The sequence below is a fragment of the Rhinoderma darwinii genome, chromosome 11, assembly GCF_050947455.1.
Source record: "Rhinoderma darwinii isolate aRhiDar2 chromosome 11, aRhiDar2.hap1, whole genome shotgun sequence".
Taxonomy (NCBI): Eukaryota; Metazoa; Chordata; class Amphibia; order Anura; family Rhinodermatidae; genus Rhinoderma; species Rhinoderma darwinii.
In genome coordinates, this window is record NC_134697.1 from 47,987,741 (window position 1) to 48,012,187 (window position 24,447).

At 40.1% G+C, this 24,447-nt stretch overlaps 1 long non-coding RNA gene across 1 annotated transcript; it reads left to right on the forward strand.

The window, feature by feature from the left end:
* The first annotated feature begins 293 nt into the window (after positions 1-293).
* Positions 294-24,406, forward strand: LOC142664121 (uncharacterized). Its single transcript, XR_012851204.1, has 3 exons — positions 294-391; positions 15,179-15,363; positions 24,190-24,406. It is a non-coding gene; the product is annotated as an uncharacterized LOC142664121 (long non-coding RNA).
* The last annotated feature ends 41 nt before the right edge of the window (positions 24,407-24,447 follow it).

A 24,447-nucleotide genomic window follows, 5' to 3' on the forward strand; every position in this document is an offset into this window, starting at 1 on the left:
CACAACCAACATGGCAGAAAGAAAACAGGAAGAACAAAATCTGTGCATTGAAATATAAACTGTGTTCCTTTTTTTGTTTTTTTGGTATTTGTTTTTATATATATATATATATATATATATATATATATATATATATATATATATATATATATATATATATATATATATATATATATATATAAAAGTATCAGAGGTGTACTTTTGTGATATTGCTTGTTTTTTTGTTTGTTTTTGATGGTGACCACAGTGTATCTTTTATTTATTTCCTTTTTTTTTAAAGCAATGACCGCAAAATCAACCAAAACACACCAATAAATTCAGAAAATGACATAACAAAACCCCAACACCATACTAGGACATCAAGAGGGAGGGAAAACATCAGCCAAAAGAGGTAGGTGAGAGGGGAGAGGGAAGCTATATACTGCCTCATTACCTTAACCACCCCCTTCCCAACCATCCGCTACCTTAAAATAGCTGACTCACCATGCTACCAAAATGGAAGACCTCTCCTAAACTACCTCCACTTACTTTAACCGGTAGCCAGCAACAGTCCCAGTCTCAGCGGCTAATAGGCCTGTGAGCGTTTCAAGACAACATTCCCTTTTCAGAAATTTGTGCTACAGTAGCCCTTCTGTGGGATTGGACCAGATAGGCGAGCCTTTGCTCCCATGTGCATCAATGAGCCTTGGTGCCCATGACCCTATCACCAGTGCCCCGGTTGTTCTTCCTTGGGCCACTTTTGGTAGGTACTAATCACTGCATACTGGGAACAACCCAGAAGACCTGCTGTTTTGGGGATGCTCTGACCCAGTCGTTTAGCCCTCTAGACCATTTTGCCCTCATCAAAGACACTCAGATCCTTTTGCTTGCCCATATATATGCCCAGAGCTGAGTTTATTTGACTGCAGGTAACTATTAATAAACAAGAAATTTAAAAAAAAGTCAAATTAAGCTCTGCTATTATTGTATGCATATATATTTAATGCCCTTGACACTCTATGTTATATAGGAAATTAATATGGCGTCTCTGTAGTCTTTAATTTGTCGCATCTTACACAACATATCTGAAAACTGCTCAATTTTCTCTTTGTATGGAAATGTATGTTTTAATCAATATACTAGCAAGATGAATTGAACATTTTAAAAAGCCGAATTGCTTTGAGCCAGTGCTTACAATTGGTTCTGGGATTTATTAAATAGCAAGTTAATGTTATTGTATGTCCAGACAAATGCATGTGAGTAAAACTGCTAATAACATTATGTAGGATTGCAGTAAATTAAAAGATTCATGTGACTTTTTTGAAGATTATAGAATGTTTTAGGCCAAATCATAGTCAGAAAACAATTAATAAGTCCACATTTGAGCACCCATACTACAGCTGCAGTGACCTCAGGTTGCAATAGTTTCAATTTAAAATGGTTTTTCCTGGCCCATCATAACTTGGCACATCACATTGAACATGCAAAGGGGACTGATCTGATAACGCATGTGATTTCCAGGAAGATCGAGCGAATCAGTATGAGCATTTTACTGGTTAAACAGCTGTGAATCAGTGCATCACATTGGGGGCTAGTACAGCTTATCCAGGGCTTCCGTCCATACAGCCAAGATGTCTGGTGGGCAACAGAAAGTGTGGAGCTCACGTTTGTACATTATACGCATTAACTGATTTTGGTGCTGACGTCAATTACAGTGAACGAAACCATGGAGCAGACAGTGACTGGTTAATGCCCTGAATTTTGATCTGTTTAGCCAAAATGTATCTCATTGTATGGCATACTTGCGAATTGTATCTGATCAGTTTTAAAAAAATAAAAATAAATCTGAAGCATATCTGCACCTATTTCCGCATCAAAATGTCAAAAACGCACCTAAAGCACACTTAAAAAACCGCGTTATTAGGTGCGGATTTTACCGGCGAAATTACTTGCGGTTTTGATGCGTATAGCTTTACAGATTTTGCTAGGGATTTGCAGTAAATTAGCCCTTTGCATTGTGAAGGGTGAAATACGTTACAATTCTGCAACATAATAGGCATGCTGCTGATTTAAAAATCAGCAGCATGTCTTAAATTCCATGCAGATCTTTTTCTGTTGCATGTGCATGGGATTTTGAAAACCCCTTTCAAATGCAATTGCTGGCTTCCGATGTATTGCCACGGCAGTCAGGGGCCTGACAAAGGCCCTCAGGCCTGCCCTGGCTATGTGCCAGAGGCATGGCCTAATAGATCTTTACACTGACAGGCAATAATGCTTTAGTATTAGTATGCATATCACGGACCGAACACGGCCGCCTGAATAAGGCCTTAGTCTATTTACACAGTGAGGACAAATCCCAATTTTTGCAAAATCGTGGCAAAAACGTGATTTGACCGCACTGTGACAATAGTCTAACAGCACCGTTTTTTATGTTTTGTACCTTTTTCATGCAATTTTTGTAATCGCAGCACAAATCACGCGGTCTTGCCGTGATTTTTATATAGTCGTGGCAAAACTGCACCATTTTTGCAGAGTTTACGGAAATTGCGGCAAAAAAACATTAGGGAAACAAATTTTTTTAAATTAACATACTGTACTTTATATACTGTATTCTTCAAGTGGGGTCAGGAGGAATGTGAAGCAGGATGGAAAGGGAGGAAACACTCACCAGTCTTGCAGGGTCCAGTTGGCTGTGTAGAGAAGGACGTGTCTGGTGGGAGGGCTCATTCCACACGGAGCTTCTGCTTAACAGCCGTGCTCCTGCCGCTGATCGCGTGGGTACAGTGGCAGTACCTGCGCCATTACAGGACGGATATATCCGTCCTCCTGCGCGAACTAGCAGCTGCTGAGGACGGATATATCCGTCCTTCGGCGTTAAGGAGTTAATATACATTTTTCTTATTTTTGTTTGAGATTTTGGGGTTTCGAAACTATTCACCAATTTTTCAAGTTACATTGAATATTCCAGAAATAATTATTATTGTAAATAAAGGAAACACCATATATTCTTTCTTTTAAATTCAAAGAGGAAAACAGGTCATAGACAGCCTGTTAACTGAGGATTTGGGATGTGCGTTCAACATGTGTGAAAAGAATGGCCACTGCAATAATGAAAATAGCGATTGTATAATTACAGTGTAGTTCAACTTGGAAACGCACAAAACGAGCAGAAAAAAGCTGCCTCCAAAACAATTATAAATAGATAGACTCCAAACGCAAATTTGTTACAGGCTAGGTGAAGTTTAGAACACCAACTTCCCCCCATATTTTACCATATAGACTGCTCCATGATTATTTAACCATACCGAAGAAAAATAGAGCTCTAATTTTCTTCGGTATGGCTCCGAAACAATTAGCTGTAATATATTTGTGCTAATTGCTATCATTTTATTAAAAACATTTTTATAATTAAACCAATGCCAGCCATGGCGATGTACATTCCGTATAAAAGGAAGCATAATAGGGAATTTCTATTAATGTTGTTTCCTTAGCTAAGAAGGGACTGTTCGTCCAGGGTAAAACTTTGCTTTAAACAATATTTTATTTAATCATGAAGTTTAAAGACATAGATTTGTTTGATTTCTGTTAAATGTAACTTAAAGGGGTATTCTCATCACTGACAATTATGACATATTCACAGAATATGTTATATATTTCCTATATCTGTGGGTCGCACCTCTGGGACCCGCATCTATCTCTAGAACGGGGTCCCCTAACTCCCCTGTCCTACCTTGTGTCGCTGCTCTGGGAGTATGGAAATCGACTAATCTCGGGAGTTATGGAAACAGCAAAGCCCAGCAAACTCGGCTGTTTCCATAGTCTCGACCACCTTCACCACTGGAATGCGATGGCCAGTGGCTGCCTCACCGGGCAGGCATGGGGCTGGAGGACCCATGCTCTCAAGATAGGTGCGGGTCCCGGGGTTTACACCCGCATCTATTAGGCATTTATGGCATATCTTGTGGATATGCCATAAATGTCTGTCTTGAGACTACCCTCTGTTACAGGCCCCTAACAATCACATGTAATTTATAGTACTGGTCTCCTGACTGGTCTCCGGGAACTTTTGAGGCCCCCACTGGTCCGGGCGCGATCGAGACCTTTGCACACCCTTTAGGTACACCTTTTGGATTTAAAGAAATATTCCAGCAGAAACATTTTTTACCTTTAGCCTGGACCCCCACCGATTGGTAGAACAGTGGATAGCAGTCTGGAAGAGTTAATATGGAGTGATGTTTGAGCTGCCGTGCCATACAGCTCTTTGCGAGTCACAATGCTCTTAGAAGTTACCATTACTCCCACATAGTTATATGGAGCGGCAGTGGGCATGTACAATCACCACTCCATACAAACTCCTCTTAACCGCGGGCATGTGCGGGAGGATAATTGATATAAAATGTATTACTTATCCATTGCATAGGTAATAAAGCTTTTCCCCTGGAATACTGGTTTAATTTTTCATTATGGGGTGAACGGTAAAGAATTAACAGCTTGCACTATCAATACTAGTATTCACATTGTTTTTCTTTCATTATAATGCTGGAGACCAGTATTTAGCGACCTTTCCATAGGATTCACTTAATTTGGCAATTTTCCAACAAATAGCAGGTTTGCTCCTACACATTTCCCTTTTGATTTATTGTTTGGTGGAACAGAAAATTCAGGGAACTGCAAGACAGGGGATTTTTGGACAGTTAGCATTGCTGCTCTTATAGACTGGTCACTTTGTCTAGAGCACAAAAAAGTAAACCTATAATAATGAATAACATAAACAGTATGTGCATATATCTTTGTGCATATACTGTATATGTTATTCATTATTATAGTTTTATAGGTTTATAATATTTTCCAATTTTTATTAATATTGATTAATGAGACTTCTGCCCACGGGAAACTGTGATAGCAATTGTGCAACAAATTCTGTCCATGCAAATACATTGAATTGTACGGGTGTTACGTCCAATTTTTATGGTATAATCAGGTGACTTTACTGCAACAAAATAGCAAAAAGGATGAAATGGGGTAAAAAAGAAGTAAGTTGTTTAAAATTGACAAAACAACTGCTATAAAGTATAGAGTATAGTTTTCACTGATACAGTATATTTATTGTGTGTTTGTATGAATACACCTTTGGTGACAGTACACTTATATGCTAGCGAATTTTATAGTTAGCATGTTCCATAAAATGTACCTAACAATATAACCCCCTATAAACATATGAGAAGCCCTCAAGCTAATTGACAGATCACTTCCATGTATTTGGTATAAGTGGGAAGTGGTATGTCCTGACTCCCCCTCTTCTTAAGGGCATGACCACACATGGCGGAATTCCTCCGCAACTGTCCGCATCGATGCCGCACAGAATCTGCGTTGCAGATTCTGCAGCGGATCTGCACAAAATGTGCAGTACATTGATGCGGACTAGCTGCTGCAGACTGCGGGAAAAGTGCTTCCCTTCTCCCTATCAGTGCAGGATAGAGAGAAGGGACAGCACTTTCCCTAGTGAAAGTAAACGATTTTCATACTTACCGGCCGTTGTCTTGGTGACGCGTCCCTCTTTCGGCATCCAGCCCGACCTCCCTGGATGACGCGCCAGTCCATGTGACCGCTGCAGCCTGTGCTTGGCCTGTGATTGGCTGCAGCCGTCACTTACACTGAAACGTCATCCTGGGAGGCCGGACTGGAGACAGACGCAGGGAGTTCTCGGTAAGTATGAACTTATATGTTTTTTTACAGATACATGTATATTGGGATCGGTAGTCACTGTCCCGGGTGCAGAAACAGTTACTGCCGATCGCTTAACTCTTTCAGCACCCTGGACAGTGACTATTTACAGACGTCTCCTAGCAACGCTCCCGTCATTACGGGAGCCCCATTGACTTCCTCAGTCTGGCTGTAGACCTAGAAATACATAGGTCCAGCCAGAATGAAGAAATGTCAAGTTAAAAAAGCAAGACGCATCCGCAGCACACATGACATGTGCATGACAGCTGCGGACTTCATTGCGGAACTTTGAATCTCCATTGAAGTCAATGGAGAAATTCCGCCATGAGTCCGCCACTGCTCCGCAACAGACAGAGCATGCTGCGGACACCAAATTCCGCTCCGCAGCCTATGCTCCGCAGCGGAATTGTACGCATCGTGTAAACGAACACTGCTAAATTAAAGTGAAAGTCAATGGAGAAACGGCTCCGCTGCGGATTAACGCTGCGGAGTGTCCGCAGCGGAATTTAAGTGGAATTCCGCCATGTGTGAACCCGCCCTAAAACTTGGCGGGACCTTGGTAGGGTAGAGTTTGTTCCAATCTGTTGAGCACCACATGATTGACTATTATAACCCCTTTCCTTCATTGAAAGTCAGCACTTCCCACGAGTCTTAATCCCTTAATGAAGAAGTTAATTTTGGCTTTGCGAATGCAGGAATTTTTTCGTTTTGCGTCATGGTCTTGCAACAGCCATAACTTTTTTATTTTTCAATTTACATATTTGAGAGCCTGTTTTTTGTGCGATGAGTTGTAGTATTTATTAGCACCATTTTGGGTTACATATATCTTAGCGCTTCAATTCTATAAAAAAAAAATAGTGCTAATTTGAATTAAAAAAATAGGGAATTTTTTCCACTTGGGAAAGTATACTTATGAATCTTACTTTTAACAAATAATGCATTGGAATACTTCTGTGGAAAACTGATAGGCATCTATTAGGCCATGCCTAAGGCCCCATTCACACGACCGTCAAATTGCTCCTTAATTACGGGCCGTAATTACAGGCCCATTCGTTTCTATGGCCGAAGGACACCTTCCCATATATTTACAGGAAGGTGCCATAGAAACTTTGGACAATTACCTATTTTTTTTATTTTGCGGACCATACTCCCATCATTTATGATGGGAGCACAGCCCGTAAATACGGACGGCTGTCCGCGGCCGGCCGTGTCCATATTTTTACGAGTCGTAATTACGGGCACTGTCGTGTGCATGGGGCCTAAGGAACAGCCTAATAGGCAACTACAAATGGTAGTCATGGTGGCCAGTCTTAGGCTGTAGGCCGGCATATTTAACCATCAGCCTCTGAGATAGCGTTCCATCAGCCTCTGAGATCGCGTTCCATCAGCCTCTGAGATAGCGCTGTGGGGTCGGCGATAGGATTTGTTTTGATCTCTTAGATGCCGCAGTCGCTGTTGACATCTAAGGTGTTAAACTTCCGAGTTTAGTTATCTCTAATCTCGGCCATTGCTGCAGGAGGCTGGCTGACAATCACAGCAGACCCCTGCAAATAATAGCATGGACATGACTTTTGTGCCGGCATCATCACAATGCCATACCCCGTTATCACTCTTCCGCACCCTTATCCCACATTTAAGCTTGGGTCACACTGATGTTTTTTTGCATACTCCAGATGTGTTTTGATATATATTTTTCTTCAGTAAAGGCTTTGTTCTAAGCACCCTCCTATAGAGACTACGCAGAACACTCGATATGGTTGACTGGTGCACCTTCCCTCCAGCCTCATGATAGTACTTAGATATTATTGTGTAGGTCTATAAATTTATCTTTCATTTCCATAGAATTTTCTTTGGTATTCACTTGGTCAGCTGAAAAGTTGCACTGAAGAAACTAGCATCACATAAAACCTTTTCCCAGCTGAAACCCTTAATAATGAATAAATGTAATAAAGTCTTTCTGGATAATTTGTGCTTTTGCTTTGTATTGAAATCGCAGTTCATTCGAATTAAGACCACCCACAGAATAGTATTCATGTAACTTGCATCATTTACAGTGAACAGTATACAGTACAGTCACATACAAGATTTATGGCATGGGGCATCTGTGGCTTTCATGGGAAACATACTATATGTCGCTAGAGCTCTTGAGGGCATATATGGTTGTAATGGGAGTCAATCATTGGCTGTGATGGACGGTATGTGCTTCTGGTCTGAGCCAGATGGAATAGATTGGGACATTGAACAACTGGCGATATAGTAGTAATAACTGATCATGCTGTGGAGGTGTTTTTTGGTTACTGCAGCATTATTTAGTCCTTGCAGAATGATATTATTTGGTCACAATCATTTTGAAGTGTGCAAAAAAGATGTGGTTTTATTTAGCCTTATCCAATCATAATTCTGTAAGAAATTACCGGCATATGATGCAGCTGGAGGGATGCATTGCGTCATACATATTCATATGTGAATGGGACATAATGCTTTCATTATAGACTATGATGCAGCGTTCTCAATAGCTGTAGCATTTTCATGCAGCTTAAAATGCAAACCATGTTGGTGCTGACATATTATTAAAGAAAAATCCCACCTTTGAATAACATTTTACCCAAAATGTAGTAACTTTGTAAATTCTTTGCTTTACTGGTTTTGTACTGATTATAAGTTATTTTATGCTGTGTTCTCCATTCATATACAAAGTTGCTTTTTGTTCTTGTATGAAATGCAGCTAGTTTCATTTTTCTTCATTCTAAGATCTGACATGTGACCTAACATGCTTAGTTCTAACTGTGTAACTGTAAGTGGAGCTCCCACAATGCACTGCTCTCTGATAACCGGAGACGAGCAGAATCCTGAATGAACTGTCTGAACAATCAATAAAACATTATGTAATTAAAAGGTGACTTTGAACTTTGCTAGAAAACAATATATCAATACAAAGCAGTAGTGTAGAGTGGAAATAATGATGATTTCACTGCTACCATTTTCATTGGTTTGCTCCTGTGATGGAGCAGAACAATGGAAATGGCCAACGCAATGGAAACGGGCAATGGAAAAAGCTTATGTACCATCATTTTGTACTAGCTATAGCTTTAGTAATAGCTATATATATGGTGTCTGTGAAATAGAGCCTGCTCACAAGGGTCAGTGCCAGAATAAAAGTAATGCCCGCAGCTGCGGACCACCAGCATCCCCCTCTTACCGGCATCCGCAACAGCAGGACTATGCCTCCTAGCCGGTGTCTCCCTTCCCAGGAACGCCGACATGCTCTGCTCTCTGCCTTTTCTAATAAATTCATATAAATGCTCCTTTTTAATTGGCAACATGATACCTTTAAAGTGGAAACACACTAAAGCAAATATTTTTGGAAATTATAAAAAGATGTAAAAGATATAGAGTTAACTATATTGCAATGTGAGTAGAAATGTGAAGGTTCAATGAGTAGGGTGGAATAATTATTAATAAATAATTATTAATAAAACAACTAGTCGGTAGCCAGTGCCACCTTCTTCCTCAAAGACAAGTTTCAGGGGGATGCACAGAAGTAAACCCATGATGATACACCATCAAAAGGCTCCTAGTTTACATCCTCTCACTTGTGGTTGTTTCTAGAAACCCACACTACCCCAAATAAGCTGTGTGCAAAAATAAATAAAATAATATGTCATGACTACAGCTTCACAATGTGTGTCCCATACACTATATACTTTATTCTGCTATAATAGAAAAGCCTGACCTGAATATGCTATATTGGGGTATGCTGAGCTAATATTAAACGGTTATTCTCATATAAGACATTTATGGCATATCATAAGGAACTGTTACTAAAGACATATGACGTGGGACACACTTCTTCTTGTCCTTCTGAGGCATTATACAGATCCAGAATTCAAAGTAAATATTACTTACAGGAATCTTGTCATCTCATCTAGGCAAATAATTTATCATCATATTAATCATTTAATTTACAGTGAATATCCACATTTTTTAATCATGTCATTTTTTGAGGTCCAAAATTCTGTGCTTCTTTATATATCGTTATAGTGGACAACACTCCCTTTTTCTGATACAGAACTTAGGCTATGTTCACACGGAGTATTTTGGGGGAGGAATATCTGCCTCAAAATTCCGTTTGGAACTTTGAGGCAGATATTCCCCTCCCTGCACGCCGATTTTCGCGGCGATTATCGCGCCGTTTTTCGCCCGCGGCCATTGAGCGCCGCGGGCATAAAACAGCGAGATATACGCTTTCTCCTGCCTCCCATTGAAGTCAATGGGAGGTCAGAGGCGGAAGCGCCCGAAGATAGGGCATGTCGCTTCTGTTTTACTGCTCGCGGGAAAAAGACGCCGACGCCTCCCATTGAAATCAATGGGAGGCGTTCTCGGGCCGTTTTTGCCGAGTTTTGCGACGCGGTTTCCGCGTCAAAAACGCGGCAAAATACCCAGTGTGAACATAGCCTTAGAATGCCCTGTATAGGCATGGAATTAATAATATTTACGATTGCAACATCGATGATATTTGTTTTGGCAGGACTATCTATGAATATCATTCAGCATTGATCTTGATTCACACTGGCCAAGAAAATCATAGGTCTTCAGTGATATATGATACGCATGATAGGATACGGGAATAAGTTGGTCTGGAACTGGACTTATGTCTAGGTTTGTTTAGTAAATCAACTAACCAAGAATACATTTTAATTCATATACACTCTCTCTTACAGAAACCCTTAAATGGAATCTAAAATTGCTGTTTAGTTTTGAAGATTCCATTCAACAAATAAATACATTTAGTAATGTACTTTCATAAAAAGTATTTTTTGTAATAAATAAGTAGAGGAAAGCACAACGTAAAATTAAAAAGAAACAAATAAGTCTGCAAGTACATTTTAAAAATAAAATATTTTACCATTCTACTCTAGATTGGTGACCACAGAACTCAGTGGAAATAATGTTACAGCAGTCATACGTCATATTATTTTTCACATCTATTTTCATATGTCAAATTTATAATTAGCCATATGGTGAATAACCTATTAACCAGTGTTCAGTACAAGGTTACACCTGTCCACCGCGGGAAAATACTGCATCAGCCAGAACACAATAAAAGATATGGAGCCAGCACTTGATACGTAAATGCTAAAAACGGAATTATATAAAAAGAATATTCTGAGTATATTATCTTCTGCTCAGTTGTCTAGTGTGTGGGTTACCAATGCCCACTACTGCAGAGGAAATAATAGATAGGAAAAAAAAGTTATTCATGCAATGTACAGATATTTATAGAGAGGACAAAAGAGATAAATATATGTGTGTGTGTGTGTATATATATGTATATGTGTATATTAATATATATATACACACACACACACACACACACACACGCACGCACGCGCGCGCGCGCGCGCGCGCGCACACACACACAGTACTGAGCAAAACTTTTAAGCAGTTGTGGAAAAATGCCTCAAAGTAAGAATGCTTTAACCCCTTAAGGACACGACCAATTTTGGCGTTGCGGACAGAACAATTTTTTTATATTTCCCTCTTTGCATCCCGACGCTCATAACTTTTTTATTTTTTCTACGACGTAGTTGTATGAGACTTTGTTTTTTGCGGGACGAGTTGTGCTTAATGTAGGTACTATTTTTTGGTACAAATACATTATTGTTTAATTTATATAAATTTTTATTTTGGCAAATGCAGAAAAAAAGCAGTTCTGCTGCAGTTTTATTTTTTTTTATTTTTTATTATTTCATGTTTTGGGACTTACATTTTAAAAATTTTATTTATTATAAAAAAAATGTGCTTCTGTGTATTTTTGTTTACTTTGTATTTATTTATTTATTTATCATTACATTTTTTTACATTCATTTAACTTTTTTTTTAATCCCATAGAGGGATTTTTCATTTTGATTTTTATTTCTTAACTGTAATGTACTCGCATAGATCTACATACTGATTGTACACAGGCAGTTGTTAGGGCATACCTCAGTATGCCCTAACAACAGGAAATATGGTGAGATAGCCCTGGGGTCCTTTAATAGACCCTGGGCTGTCTGGCCGTACAAGTTATGCGCTTTGATCGCGTCACAGTTATTTTCTGTTCTCCTTGAACGCCGCGATCAGCTTTTATCATGGCATTCAAGGGGTTAACGGTGGATAGAGGATGTTTCTCTTCTCTTCGCTGTCAGAGCGGGGCCGTGGCTGTGTATTACAGCCGTTGCCCCACTCTCGATCGCGCGCAGAGACGGCTGTCACACAGGACGAGAATGTTCGTCCTAAATGCGCGAAGCACCCGCCGCTCAGGACGAGCATTCTCGTCCTGTGTCGGCAACAGGTTAAAAATAGAAGTGTAAATAGTTTTTTTTTTTATAGATAAAATAAAACACAAAGTCAATGAACAGCAGAAAAATCTAAATCAATATTTGGGTGTGATCACCCTTTGGCTTCAAAGCAGCATTAATTCTTCTAGGTACGCTTGCACAAAGTCATGGATTTTGTAAGATTATACTCAGGTGTATGATTAACCAAATGTACCAAACAGGTGATAATGATCATCATGTTCATAAGTAGTTTGAAACACAATCATTAACTGTAACAGAAACAGCTGTGTAGGAAGCGGAAACCTGGGTGAGGGACAGTCAAACTCTGCTACAAAGGTGAGGTTGTAGAAGACAGTTTCATGTCACAGGTCCATCATGGCAAGACTGAGCACAGCAACAAGACACAAGGTAGATATACTGTATCAGCAAGGTCTCTCCCAGGCAAAGATTTAAATGCAGACTAGGGTTTTAATGTGTGCTGTTCAAGCTCTTTTGAAGAAGCAGAAAGAAACTGACAACATTAAGGGCCGTAGACGCAGTGTTCGGACAAGGAAACTTTGTGCAGCAGATCAAATACAAATCATGCTTTCTTCCCTTTGAAATCGGGAGAAGTCCAGCAGTGCCATCAGCTCAAAACTGGTAGAAACCAGTGGCACCAAGGTAGCCCCATCTACTGTTCCTGGAAATCTGGCCAGAAGTGGTCTTCATGGAAGAATTGTGGCCAAAAAGTCATACCTCTTACATGGGAATAAGGCCAAGCTACTTAACTATGCACAAAAACATAGGAACGGAGGTGCAGAAAAATGGCAGCAGGTGCTCTGAACTGATGACTCAAAATGTGAAATATTTGGCTATTACAGATGGCAGTTTGTTTGCCGAAGGGCTGGAGAGCGGTACAATAATGAGTGTCTGCAGGCAATAGTGAAGCATGGTGGAGGATCCTCACAAGTTTGGGGCTGCTTTTCAGCAAATGAAGTTGGGCATTTGGTCAGGATTAATGGTGTCCCTAATGCTGAGAAATACAGGCAGATACTTATACCATCAGGGAGGCATCTGATTTGCTGCAAATGTATTCTGCTGCAGGACAATGACCCCAAACATACAGCCAATGTCATTAAGAACTATCTTCAGCGTAAAGAAGAACAAGGAGCCTTGGAAGTGATGATATGGCCCCCACAGAGCCCTGAACTCAACATCAAATCTGTCTGGGATTACATGAGGAGACAGTTTGGAATAACCTCCCTGCCGAGTTTCTTCAAAAACTTTGTGCAAGTAGAAGAATTTATGCTGTTTTGAAGGCAAAGTGTGGTCACACCAAATATTGAATTGATTAAGATTTCTCTCCTGTTCACTTTGAACTTTGTTAATTGATAAAAAACAAATATTAACACTTCTATTTTCGAAAGCATTCTTGCTTTGCAGCCTTTTTCCACAACTGCCTAAAACATTTGCACAGTACTATATATATGTATGTTGTGAACAATGAGTGGATAAAGTAGTTGATGGCAGATATGTGTCATTGAGGCTTCTTTTCTCAGTAATGTAAGTAACTGGAGTTTGGGTCCTGGTTTTATGGGTGAGTGAATATGTAAGTAGGTCGCTCCATACTCCATGCATGGTGTTGTCTACCTGGAGTCCAGGTGTGTCCAGAGAGACTAATAAAGAAGACTGCCAGAGAGCAGTGTGGAGTGTGTGGTGTTGCAGAAAGACCAGACTGGGAGTGCAAAGCCTGAATTTACCAGGGTGCAAGGAGCAAGCACATTTGGACTGAACCTACAAAGCTTGGTGCGAAGCACTGAACTTGAGTTGTATGTTATCCTGAAACTAAGGACATTTTATTTTCTATATTTCCTGCTAAAGCAAGCCTGTTTAAATTGCTGTTTGTGACTGTGCACAATAAACTCTGGACAACTGTACATGCAAACCTGCCAGTTTCTGCCTGATTGTTTGGCTACAAGACTCACTGGAAAGTCCCGTTTTACAATGTGTGTGTGTGTGTGTGTGTGTGTGTGTGTGTGTGTGTGTGTGTGTGTGTGTGTGTGTGTGTGTGTGTATGTATGTGTGTGTCTGTGTGTGTGTATATATATATATATATATATATACATAGTCTTGGGAGATGTCAATACAGTATTATATGTCATATAGTATGTTAAATATAAAAAAAATAGTTTTTCAGTTCTCCTTTTTCCATGATGTTAAAAATTCTATTCCGATGTTTATATACCTGTTTCTGGTAAAGCTGAGTTTCAACCAATTTGGCTGCCACTACAGTTACCACTTTGGTTGTTACCCAGCTATCCTATGCTGTTCAATTAAAAATGTGGCTAGTTATGCACTGATGTCTCTGTCTCATTGTTTTTTCTGGGTTTTTTTCCCCTTATGTAGTATAAAGAAATGTTAACTTTATCATTCTGGTCATTGAAATTCTGACGATACTAAATATGTATAAGATTTTTTTAAATATTTTTGCACAATAATACCCCTTTTTATTCTTATTTTTTTCTTTAGTCCCATCAGGGGACTCTACAATGCGATCATTATACTCCGTATACCAAAGCATTATTGCCTGTCAGTAATAAACTGACAGGAAATCTATTAGGCCAAACCTTTGGCATGCCCTAATAGCCTTTAGACCCTTGTCTGCAATAGCAACCCATCGGCTCCCCATGATCCCATCACAGGCATCGATGGGCTTACAGATAAAGCCCCCTCCCTCTGTCTAACCACTTAGATGCCACAGGCGTAATTTGAAGCTTCTGGGCCCCAATGTAAAATTTATAATAGGGCCCCCACCTACCATATATACTTTATAATACTGGTGTCTTCTTTATGTGGCTGAGGGGCATTTGCGCCCCCTCAGGCTCAAGGGCCCGGGTGCAGCGGCTACATCTGCACCCCCTATGGTTACACCACGGGTCACCAATGACCAGGGCTTAAACGTCCGAAAGCTATCTCTGATCACTGTTGTTGCAGTAGGATGTCGGCTGTGCCCATGCCATCCACTGGGCGTAATAGCCTTTCAAAATGCAGGAAGGAGTTAAAGTGATAAATATTGTCTGTTTGTCTATCTACTCTATCTATCTATCGCATAGATAATCTATATTATTTATGGTACAAATAACAGATAGCCATTCACGTATCTGTTTCTTATTAAGGATCAGGGGACGTGGCTGCTGAGGAATGGTCACACCAGGCGACTTTGACAGTGTTGAGGGTCCCTTAGAGTGGGCTTGCACTTCTTCTGAAAGTTGTGCTGGAGCCTACAGAGAACAATGCCCTACTCATCCTGGAATCACTGAAGCATTTGAACAATAGAGGAATACAATACTCCATATTTACGGTATGTCATATTTTCTCTTCTAAAATAAAGGCGAAAGGAGGGTAAATTAGGATAAACATGTCTTTCTGCACAAAGAATATTGGGACATCCTGAATCAGTGATTTCCCTTCCGGAACAGTCTCCAACTTCCTGTAATTTTGGAGAGCACAAGGATTTACCGTAAGTGCATTGTTGGCTCCTAGAAGAGGTGTGAGTAGACACTCTGTTGTACCTGATTTCTTGCGTAATTGACAGATAACTTTTTTTCCCCAGAATTTTCTGTGTAATGGATATTTGTTGTGCGCACATATTTACAGCAGACGAGGCAATGACAGGGAATTGTTATTTCATTGTCACTTGACATAATATAAGATGGTAGATCGCTGTTCAAGAAGAAATACAGGCAAGACCAATATGTTTTATGGGAACAATTAAACTTAGTTCTTATGTGAGTTTTGAATGGTATTTCCCTTTGATCATTCATTTGTTGTAGTACACTTGCTGTATAGGCCTGGCTTTCCCATAGGAGTCTAAATATTTGCCCTAACTCAAAGATAGACAGTATATAAGGCCTGTGTTATGTTTGACCTCCCACCTACAACCCAAGTCTGTCTATCATTAACCCATGCAATAGATGCTCTGCTTGCTTAATTTTATTTTTCTTTGAATCAAATAGTTAAATCTGTTCCAAATCTCATAAAATATTTCTTAGCAAAGGATGCATAATGACAGAGTTGGATCTGGTTGGTGTACGGCCTTGCAGGTGTGTCACAGCAAAGATGGTCGGAAGCAGGAGATTCGTTACAAACTAAAATTATTCTATGCTGGTGTTCTGTGCACAACAGGCCTCAGCAGAAAAAAACAACTTCTTAATATGAAAGGCACAGGTGTTAGACACAACCTTAGGCAGGTAGATGATGGGTGGCTCGTATACAGAGCCCAGAGCGCCCCTCCTTGATGCAGAGGTGGGTCCAGCAAAGTAAGGCTTAGATTGCCACAACTGGCTTACTGTTTGCTGTATTAGTGGGAAAGATCCTGCCCATACCCACCACTGCTTACACAACTCTTGCACACAATCACAGGGAGGCTGCTGCCCGTCACCCGCAATGCGCTCCAGGAACCCAGACTCATGCTCAACATAGGTGCTGTCGTTCTCATGCAGATCCATACTCCTCACACAGCTCTGCGGCAGCTCTCCACAGCAGTTCTCTCTCTTTTTGTCACGCAACCCAGGCTCCACCTCTTCCACCAGAACATTGAACACTGCCTGGCTGGAAACTACCGTCCTGACACCTGTGCTACGTCGTCCTATGGCACAGCAATGCATTCAAAATGGTTCCTGGGCCATACATCGTGATTCCTACAATTTAGAAAAGCCACAAACCAACCATCATCACACCTGTACGAATCAAATGATAAAAAACACAGTATGGCGAAAAATATGAGCAATTGATACAATACAACAAAATCTTATGCCTGATGCCTAAACTGGAGATGCGGTTATGTTACCAAAAGTCGTAAGTGATGAATAGATTTTCCTTGGAAATTAAATGGGTGGTGTCAGTACAAATATTGATGGAATATATCTGTGAGGCGATGCTAGAAAACCGGTGTGCAACTTTATCTTCTGTAAGCTTTGCTTTTTTCCAGAGTCTACATAATCGGTCATTCCCTTGTAGTTGTCTGTATACAATATGTGTCACCTATTATATATTTTATTTGGTTTGTGATTTTGACATATATTTTTTTAACCCCTTAATGACTGCCGATATGCCTATTCACGACGGTCATTAAGGGGCTTTATTCTGTCCCGTTTAGGCTGGAGCGGGGCCTCGGCTGTCTGATGACAGCTGGGCTCCTGCTCCAATGGTAGCGATTGAAGTTTACTTAGAACACGACCGTCTAACCCCTCAAATGCCGCGGTCATTAGCGACCGATGCATTTGAGTAGTTTACAGAGGGAGGAAGCTCCCTCTGTCACCCATCGGCAGGCAATTGCTGGCATCAAATGGTGTGCCATGGCAGTCAGGGGCCTAATAAAGGCCCCCAGGCATGCCCTGGCTATATGTCTATTTGGCCGTGCCATAAGCATGGCCTAATAGATGCCTGTCAGTTTTATACTGACAGGCAGTAATGCTTTGGTATAATAAGTATACCAAAGCATTATACCTGTAATCTAAAGATCGCATAATGAAGTCCCCTAGTTAGACTGAAAAATAAAATAAAAACTACACATATATGGTATCCCCGCAATGACCTAAAAATAGTTAGCATATTATTTAACCCCTTTCCGACATTTGACGTATCCATACGTCATAGCCGGGTAGGGAAAGTATGGAACGGGCTCACGGAGTGAACCCGCTCCATACGATGTGGGTGTCAGCTGTATGCTACAGCCGACACTTCACAGTAATGAGCGGGATCGTCAATAGCGACCGCGGAATTTAAATAATTAGAAAGAGGGGGGCGACCCACTCTAGCAGTTCATTGCGCCCCCCGCAATGCAATTGTGGGGTGGTGATGGTTGCTATGGCTGCCTGGGGGACTAATGAAGGCCCTCAGGTCCGCCATCTTTGTGCTCCTACTAAGCCCTGCCTCTGGCAGGGCTTAATAGAAGCCTGTCAGAAAGACGATATACTGCAATACATTGGTATTGCAGTATATCGTGCAAGCGATCCAACGATCACTGGTTGAAGTCCCCTTCGGGGACTAATAAAAAAAAGTTACAATTTGTAAAATAAAGATCTTTTTTTTTTATGTAAAAAAAAAATTAAAAGTTAAAAAAAGCCCGCTTTTCCCAGTTTCCCCCTCGAGCATAGTAAAAAAAAATAAAAAAAATAAACATAATTGGTATCGCTGCATCCGTAAAAGTCTGAACTATTACAATATGTCATTATTTAACCTGCACGGTGTACGCCGTAAAAAAAAAATTGTAAACGCCAGAATCGCTATTTTTTGGTCACCACATCTCCCTCAAAAAATGGAATAAAAAGTGATCAAAACATCCCCCCCAAAATGGTATCATTAAAACCTACAGCGTATCCCACAAAAAATAAGCCCTCATACCACTTAATTGATGAAAAAAAAAAAAAGTTATGGCTCTCAGAATTTGGCGACACAAAATAAATTTTATTTTTTACACAGATTTTTACTTGTAAAAGTAGTAAAATATAGAAAAAAACGATATATATTTGGTATCGCCGTAATCGTATCGACCTGCAGAATAACATTAACATGTTGTTTTAATTGCACAGTGAATTCCGTAAAAACGAAGCGGAAAAAACAATGGTTTTTCATTTTCTACCCCAAAAATATTTATTTTTTTCCATTTCCTAGTACATTATATAGCACAATAAATGGTGCTATGAAAAACTATAACTTGTCTCGCAAAAATCAAGCCCTCATGGGACTATATTGATGGAAAAATAAAAAAAGTTATGGCTTTTAGAACGTGGGGAGGAAAAAACGAAAATTAAAATCTGAAAGTTGTTTACAACGGGAAGGGGTTAAACCGCAAGGTGAGTAAAAAAAAAACCTGCAAGACACAACGGCAAAATTGCTATTTTTTTCCATTCCCCCCCAAAAATGATAATAAAAGTTTAATAAATAAGTCCCATGTACCCCAAAATGGTAGCAATGAAGCAATGAAGACCCTCAAAAAACAAGCCCATATATGTTGACATCGGCGGAAAAAAAAAAGTTATGGCTCTTGGAAAGTGGCGATGTAAAATAAAATAATTTTAGTCCAAAAGTATTTTTATTCTGCAAAAGTAGTAAAACATAAATAAAACGGTACATATTTGGTATCGCCATAATATTACTGACCCATAGAATAAACGTAGCATTATATTTATGCTGCATGGTAAAATGTAAAATGCATAGAACAATGGCCTAATTGTTGTTATTTTGTATCGCGACCGAAAAAAAGTTAATGAAAGTTAAAAAAAATTCCATATACCCTAAAACGGTGCCATTGAAAAATACAACTCATCCCGCAAAAAACAATTCCTCATACAGCCATGTCCACGTGAAAATAAAAAAGTTATAGATCTTTGAATGTGACGATGGAGAAACTAAAAAAATTGCTCAATCATTAGGGCCCAGAATTCATGAAGCGTGAAGGGGTTAAAGTATGTGAAAATGTTTTTGTTCTCTTAGATATTGCAACAGTGTAAGAAGTAGGAATTCAAATAAATTTTGCTACTGCGTTAACCATTTTAATATATTGCAATCTTTGTTCAAACTTTGATTTTTAGAAATTCACCAAAGATATTTAGAGAAGTGACTAAAAGTATTGAGATGACTAAAGATTACTTCCTGTTGAAAGACTGTTCAATTCATGGGGGATTTATCCTGTGAACTGGGACTCTGTGTTCTTTAGAATTCTTTAAACTTTATGATTAATTGTTATCTGTGAGAGCTTATTTTTTAACCAACTCCATATTGGCTATATATTCTGTACCATTTATAGCCAAAACTACAAAGTTACCTCCTTGACACACATGAGGACTATTCGGTTTAGAATAATTAAAGATATGTGGGATGTCTCCTTCCCCCAATTATCGGAAGCAAATGTACAACGTCTGGATTTAGATATCACTCTGACCGAAATAAAATTGGCTGTTTCAGACTTAGCTAGAGGTAAATTCCCAGGACCTGATGGCCTCCCACTGGAGGTATATGCTAGATACTTTGAACATATGGGACCGATTCTCCTTAATATGTTTCAAGAGGCGCTTAAATCAAATTAACTCCCAGACTTTCTATATGAGGCTACTATTGTAGTGCTCCTGAAGCCCGGTAAGGATCCCTTGGACTGTGGCTCATACAGGCCCATATCTCTATTGAATGCAGATTACAAAATATTAACCAAAATACTGGCTAACCGTCTTAACTCTACTATTCTCAACATTATTCATTCTGACCAGTCGGCTTTATGCCGGGTAAGAGCACTACGTATAACATACGCAGGGTTCAGATCATAGCTCAGATGGGTAGAGCCAATAATGAAAAGTGGGCCTTGGCTTCCTTGGACTTCCAGCTAAGGTTTTGGATTCAGTAGAGTGGCCTAACCTAATTGCAGTACTTAAGAACTTCGGTTTTGGCCCTCAGTTCATTAAGTGGATTTCCATTCTGTATAAGGAACCGAGGGCTAACCTCTTAATTAATGGTCAATGCTCCTCATCTTTCGATTTAGGAAGAGGTACCTATCAGGGATGTCCCTTATCGCCATTGCTGTTTGCCTTGCAATTGAACCTCTGGCACTCCGATTGAGCCAGGATACTATTTACCGTGAGGTCCCTTATGGGGAGAGGGAGGATCAACACTTATATGCTTATATGCAGATGATCTAATTCTATTTATGGCAGATCCGGATGTGTCCCCATAGAAAGCTATCCATCTCCTGGAGGCATTTACTCCATTTTCAGGTCTTCATATAAATTGGTGCAAATCAGCTTTGATGCCCTTATGGGATTCTGACTGGCCAGCCGAGTACTATAACCTACCAGTGGTTGAAGATTTTAAATATCTAGGTATTTATATTACTAAATGTTAATTTTGTTTGTTACTTAAAGAGGATCTGTCATGTTTTTTTTTAAACCTAATGCCTCCCCTTATCCCCTGCCTCCTCCCGATTCCAGAGCTGTAAAAAAAAAAGTTATTGACCCTCTATTTCTGCTACGGGATGTGGGTGTAATTATTCACATCAGTCCCTATCCCCAATAGGGCTCACAATCTAATTTCCTTATCTCAGTCATATACTCACTAGGGACATTTTCATAGGAAGTCAGCAAACTTATCACTATGGGGCAGATTTACTAATTCCGCCTTAAATTTAGACAATTTAGAATTAGACTAGATTTGCCAAATTTACAGTGGCTCATGCTGGATGATACATTTGGTGCATTTTTTAAACAATGTGACAAAAATAGGACCTCATCAACAAAGTACTATGGTGGACCCCCGTCTGAAGCTGACAAAGTGCAGAAAGTTGTCCCAAGTTGCTTGGCTTTCTGGAAGTTACATCACAGCAAATGATTAGCAGGGACTACATGTTTAATATCCTCATAGATCACAACAGCCAAATCCGGGTCAGAACACTGATGAAGGACCCATCACAGCGTATGTTAGATGAGGACTCAAAATAATTGTTGAACTGGGATTCAGGAGGATCAAGCTACTGTATGCGTGTGATCTTTCCAGAAACTCACATTTTACAGACTCACTTCCTTAAGCTATCCATTATATTCTATAGTCCAAGTTCAGTAATACAGTCAGCCACCCAAACATGGAGGCAGAGCCCCCAAGACCGTGGGTAAATACATCTGCGGGGCAGGTTCGGTAGTTGATGGCAGGTGGCCTTTTGGCTGGGCCTCTTATGGCAGTACCGCCAGTACTGCCCTGATGGCAGCCCTGCCTCATGCACACAGCCATATTGCGCTTCATTTTGTACAGAGCCAAAATAGGGCTCCTATAGAGGTATATGGGGTCTCTACTCTACCTCCTTCAGTTTTCATATGGAGGCATACAATCGTGGTATGCCCCATTGGATGCCGTGTGCATGCCATTGGGTATCAGGTGTTCTCCCCTGGAAGCATTGCACCCAACAGAGCATGTATAGCAGCATGCAGAGGCCATGTACTTCAGCCCTTACTGTTTGAGTGGTGGATTAACTCCCCCATGCACATGCCACAAAGTGATGGGCAGCACAGCTGTAGCTTTTTTAGTGCATTGGATATTTTCCTAGAGGGATTCTGTGCTGCAGTAATGAAATATTCATTTGACCTAAAGTGCATCATTTGCGGTGTGCACAACATCCTCGATAAGAGTCCTCTTTTATATATGTTGACCAAAATCAATCTTTAAAACTATTTTTTTTTAAATGCATATAATAAAATAGGATTGATGATGATGATGATGATGATGATAATAAGAAGAAGCAGAATATAATACTGTATACAGCAAATAGTTACAATTCAATTTTTTCAATGCAGAAAGTTTTATAAGATATTTGCAAAAGTTTCAATATTAGCATAATATGGATGGAGAACGAAGGGCTTTCCAGAAATAGTTTTGGTGGTTAACTATTTATTAAACTGAAAAGCAAAATTACCCATGGTGATTTCCCTAGAGTAACCGCCTGTTCATGAAGAGAATAAACTAGTAATGAGGAAACAGCTGCAATAAACAATACAGTATGCATAAAAATGTATTTTGAATGATAGTGGGGCCCAAGACAAAATTGGTAAGAATGGCCTCACCCAAAAAAAAAAATCCTAGATGGCTGCCTGTACCTTACCATCCTGTTTGAGACTGGCAAAATATTTTTACCGTTTGAAGAGTACCTATGAGAAGAGGGATCCAAAGTTACTAAAGGCGTGTCACAAGTAAATTAAAGAGACTCTGTCACCACATTATAAGTGCCCTATCTCCTACATAAGGAGATGGGTGCTATAATGTAGGTGACAGTAATGCTTTTTATTTAGAAAAACAATCTATTTTTACCACGTTAGGAGCGATTTTAGCTTTATGCTAATTCGTTTCTTAATGCCAAAGTGGGCATGTTTTTACTTTAGACCAAGTGGGCGTTGTACAGAGGAGTGTATGACGCTGACCAATCAGTGACCAATCAGCGTCATACACTTCTCCCCATTCATTTACTCCACGCATAGTGACACTGTGTTATTCACTATGTGCTGTCTTATACTGACACATTAATGTTACTTAAGCGTTTAGACAGTGAATAGACATTCCTTGAACCAGGACAGGATGTCTATTCCCAATCCCGAGACTTCATTAACGTTTCTGTGGTACTTACAGCAGAGCAAGCGTAATCTCGCGAGATCACGCTGTAAATGACAGGTTACAGCGAGATTACGCTTTGCTCTGCTGTAAGTACCACAGAAACATTAACGAGGTGCCGGGATTGTGAATAGACATCACGTCCTGGCTGGAAGGAATGTCTATTCACTGTCTAAACACTTCAGTAATGTTAATGTGTTAATATAAGGCTGGATTCACACGACCATGTTACGTGATTACAGTACGGGACAGTTGTCCGGCAGCGAGGCAGGGACTCCTAGCATCGTACATAACTATGATGCTAGGAGCCTGGCTCCCTGCACTGTGTTCGGTCCGGGATTAGCGGCCGAAATACATTCCGTACATTACGGACGTAACATGGTCGTGTGAATCCAGCCTAAGACCACACATACTGATATAGCAGGATCCCTATGCGCTGACTTAATGGGGAGAAGTACATGACGCTGATTGGTCAGCATCATACACTCCTCTGCACAACACCCACTTGGTCTAAAGTAAAAACACGCCCACTTGGGCATTAAGAAACTAATTAGCATAAAACTAAAATCGCTCCTAACGTGGTAAAAATATATAGTTTTTCTAAATAAAAAGCACTGCTGTCACCTACATTATAGCGCCCATCTTCTTATGTAGGAGATAGAGCACTTATAATGTGGTGACAGAGTCTCTTTAAAGTCTGCACTGTTGCCCTTGGAGCCCCTTAAAAATGTATAATTTAATTAGGGTAAGTTCACTGCGGGTGAAAAAATCTCATCCACACGCTGCGTAAATGATAAACGGAGAAAATGCTCAGAAATTGACCTGTGGTGCATTTTTTAATCCTCAGCATGTCCATTGTATTTGCGTATTTGTCGCTTTTTTTGTTGTGGGTACTCCCCATTGAATTCAATGGGGAGGTAAAAGCTGCAACAAATAGCAGATGCTGCAATTTTGCAGCGGAAAAGCTGCGATTTCCCCCGCCAAAAATTTCAACGCAGCAAAAAAAAACGTATACTTAACCAGAATTATGTGCTTCTTTGTCCAGGCCGGCCTCCCGGGATGCACAAATGGGAAAAAAATGTTTTTGGAACAGCGGCACTCCTCAGATACCATTTATACAATGAACAATATCTTTGCCGGCTGCCACCCACTGCTGTCCCTCGGTGGATGAATCCTCCTTGCAGGGAACAAATGTGTGATGAAGAGATGAGTAAAAGATGCAGTATAATATGCGGTATCGGCGCCAGGCTTGGAAGAAAAAGAACAGGTTCTCTGAGGTATTTTGCAAAGGTACTCTTTATTG